The following is a 4034-nucleotide window of genomic DNA, read 5'->3' on the forward strand; positions in this document are numbered from 1 at the left end:
TCTCCAATCGGTCTTGTTAATCATTATATCGGTTAAACTTTGAAAGTATGTCTTCAATATCGCAATTTAATTACATTTCGTTTTATAAAAATGTTAACTTTTTGTAGTGCTGTGTACTTTTTTCTGCAATCAGTCACAATCAGCACAAGAAAATATCTTTATTAATATTTCCACTTTCGCTTTTATGGAGTGGTATACATACTTGTAAATATGCAAAGGCTGCACTTGACCAACCCAAACGCTGCAGTGGTAAAAATACATGCACCAGCAAACGTGGATGGACACCCAAATGATCCTGACCTTCACAAGATAATATGTTTATTAATATTTGTACTTTCTGCACCAGCCATAAATGGACGGACACACAGAGATCCTAGCATGCAAAACTTACTTACTTAGTGCAGCCGGCACTTGTTGTAAAACGCAACTTTTTGAATACAAATTATGAATAACTCCGATACCCTGCAAATAAATATGTAAATTACTGTAAAAAGTAAAATATTTCCATTATTTTTGATTTTTTTGCCATACTTACTTGAATTTGCCCAATAAGAAAATGAATTTCCACGAAACAATCGATGAAAATATCGGCAGTGTTGCTTGTTGAACTTTTTATACGAAGACAATATTTCTCCTTGTATTTTAGTTGTAGTTTCTATAAATCAAAAAAGAAGGCAACACAGGCTAAGGCAGAATGCGGGAGCGAGACAACTGCCAGGTTATCCCACCTTGTATTATTGAATCATGGGCTGTTCAAAGGTAGAGCACTAGAGGTGGAGAAACATCGATGTTTGAAACAAAACATCGATGTAACATCGATTATTCTGAAAAAAATAGGGCGGTCAAAGTCGAAATTAAGTTTATACTTCAAGTTAGTTGCAGCTTTTTTGACAGATAACCCATTAAAAATTATGTCCAAAACCCCCAACTGGCTTTAGGTATGAACTTAATTTTCACTATGAATACGATCCAAAAGTTTATTAATGTATGTTTTTGCAAAAATATAGAAAACAGGTTTTTTCTTAACAGCGGTCGTCCCTCGGCAGGCAATGGCAAACCTCCGAGTGTATTTCTGCCATGAAAAACAGCTTCTCATAAAAATACAATCGCCGTTCGGAGTCGGCGTAAAACTGTAGGTCCCTCCGCTTTGTGTGACAACATCAAGGGCCACAAATCGGAGGAGAAGCTCGGCCAAACACTAACATATGTGTAAGCGCCAATCTATTATTATTATTATTTTGCAAATGAAATTAATCAAACAGATTTATTGTGCAGCCATTTCCTTCCATGTAAGTAATACGTATACATTGCTAATATGAGCCATATTGGACAAAAAAATACGGGGTTTTCAAATATCTCGACACCTGCGCCACCTGGCGGAACTTGCTTAAAAATTTATTACAAAACTCCAGATATATATGTAAGTAAAGCTAAATAAATGCTTGTAAAAACGTAACACTTTACTTCGATGGGGTTAACATAAACCCAATAAAATAGAGATCAAATGTTTTCCAATAAGTGTTCGAAAATATTTAAGTTTTTTTTTGAAAATGTTGTAAACTAGAAACTAATATAATTTCGTAGGCTCATGCGTTTTCCGTGATCTCCTTTAACTCGTCGTTCCTTGCATTCACAGAAGTGCACAAAGAAAACATTGATAGTCGCCCTTTGGTGGCTAGATTTAGCTACCACATACTTTTTTGACCACATAAATTTAAAATTGCCCCTAGCCCTTTGGAGAATTTATTCATATTTGGCATGAAAAAGTTGTATATGCTCAATTTGATGAATATTTTTTTTTTCATTTATGTAAGAGATGAATTTTTAAACTAAGAAAGACTGATATATATACTTGTATATATTGTATGTTCCTTACGTTTTTATACATACATACTGTAAAAGTATTAGGGCTGTTAACTTATCTATTAACGATTTAACTATAGTTTAACATAGATAAGTTTACGGCCCTTAATATGCTTAATTTGTTAAATGGCCCTTTAAGTCGATTGACCGTGTATGTTTTTGTGGTGTGATTGTACCAGCTGCTGGTGCGACTTCAAAAACTATTTGAAAATTATATGATTGTACCAGCATTCTGGTGTCGTGAGTGGTGAAATTAGCTAAATTTTCTAAGTAAAAAGTATTTTGGCGGAAATTTCTTGCGCTATATAAGTCAAAGTCGTGTTTGTGGAAGATTAAGTTCACGATATTGCAGTTGTGAATTAAAAAAAAAAACAATGTTTAACAAAATGGTTCCCGTTTTATACAAAAAGGTTTTTGGTTGGATAAAATATTAGCTTTTTCCATAGTTAATTGATTTTCCATACCGTTACTTATTGAAAATGTTTTGCTACCATTTTTAGCCACAACGAATTTTTAGCTCTTTTTTATCCCTATTTTTAAAGGAATTTGGTTACCACTAAAAATGATTCGCGGCAACACTGCACACCACAGTCCACCGTGAACCCGTGTGACGGCGACACCCGTTCGCCCGACAGCAGAGCGCAGATAGAGTAGCGCCGACGCCACCCAGCAGCAGCCTTGCCGTTTTGCTTAAATTTAAGCAAAACAGTTTTGCCTGCCTGCTAAAATGCTAAACTTTTCTTCGTTTTGCTAAATATTTTTATTAAAATAGTCAAAAATAGTAAAAACCATTTGTCGTTCGGAGGCGACCTAGAACCTTAGGTCCCTTCATTTGCGTGACAAGATCAACACGCACATTATGGATAACATGGTACCGAACTCGTTTTTTGCATGCATTCAAAAAACTAGCGAAAGGGCAGGTAACTATTATAGGAGTATGTGTTGAAAGCCAGAAAGAATGTGTAATAGTTTTCAAATTCAGCAACTGTTGGGCCCGATTTCAGATGACCTACTTAAGTAGAGATTGTTGATTAATTTCCACTATTCATTTTTAGATCATATATTTAGTCTGCACTTAAATGGCCAATATTGGCTATTTAAGTATGAGATATGCAACCATGTGCTTATAACAAACAACCAAGATTGATTGGTAGGTTGTTTAATCAATCCCACCAAATTCCTCCTAAAACAATCAGCTGTTCAGCAGAAAATGTAAACAAAAACAAAAAAATGCAACAACAATTTCAAGAAATAAGTAGCAGTGCTGCCAATTGTTTGGCATATTTAAACAAAGTTGATCTGAAATCCGACGAAAGCTAAATGGCATTTAAACAACAATCCACAATTAAACTTAAGTGCCGTTTAAATAGCATTCATTTGAGATTGGCCCTTAGACTACAAAATCCTTACTTTTGACCACAAAACTCAGCCTTAGAGAGCCTTTACTTACTGACTTGCTTACTTTTTATTTCTATAACCAATTTTGCAAGCTCAGGAAGAAACAAACAGTAACTCCAAGCATATTCGTTTTAATAAGACCCGTTAAATAAGTTGCTTAATTTTAACGGGATTTGTTAAACTTTTTGAAAGATTTTGTTAAACTGGCAACCAGTGTTGCCAGTTTAAGCGTTTTCCGGCTAGATTTAGCCGGTTGCGATAGCAAACAGCCGGAGAAAATTCTATTTAGCCGGCAGTCGATTGTTTAGCTGTTTTGCAAAAGTTAGCCGTTTTTAGCCGATTTCCATATTAAAATTAAAATATATATACATATAAGTTTCCATTTTTACAAATTTGGCGACCCAAAATCTATAAGAAACTGCTAGCCTTATATCGGAGAAAATTTGCTTGTCTGACTGTGTTACGTAAGATTTTTATTTTATGTGAATATACAGTGACCCAAATATATACTGGGACGCGAAAGTTTAGCTTATTATTGTTTTATGAAAGTATAGCTGATTACTTACAAACACCATTTGAAACCCAATTTCACATTTTATGGAAAAATTATGAAAATTCTGCATTTGTTTCTTATTTAAAATTTTAATATAGTAAAGTGCAAATTTAAGGAAGCTGGCACTTACCGTTGATTTTTGGCAATTTTTTGTGACGGTGTGCCGCATTTTTTCCATATAAAAAAATATTAGAACATACTTTGTAGGGAAAAAATTCGT

Source organism: Rhagoletis pomonella, unplaced genomic scaffold, assembly GCF_013731165.1.
Source record: "Rhagoletis pomonella isolate Grant_MI unplaced genomic scaffold, Rhpom_1.0 Rhpom_scaffold_00003, whole genome shotgun sequence".
Taxonomy (NCBI): Eukaryota; Metazoa; Arthropoda; class Insecta; order Diptera; family Tephritidae; genus Rhagoletis; species Rhagoletis pomonella.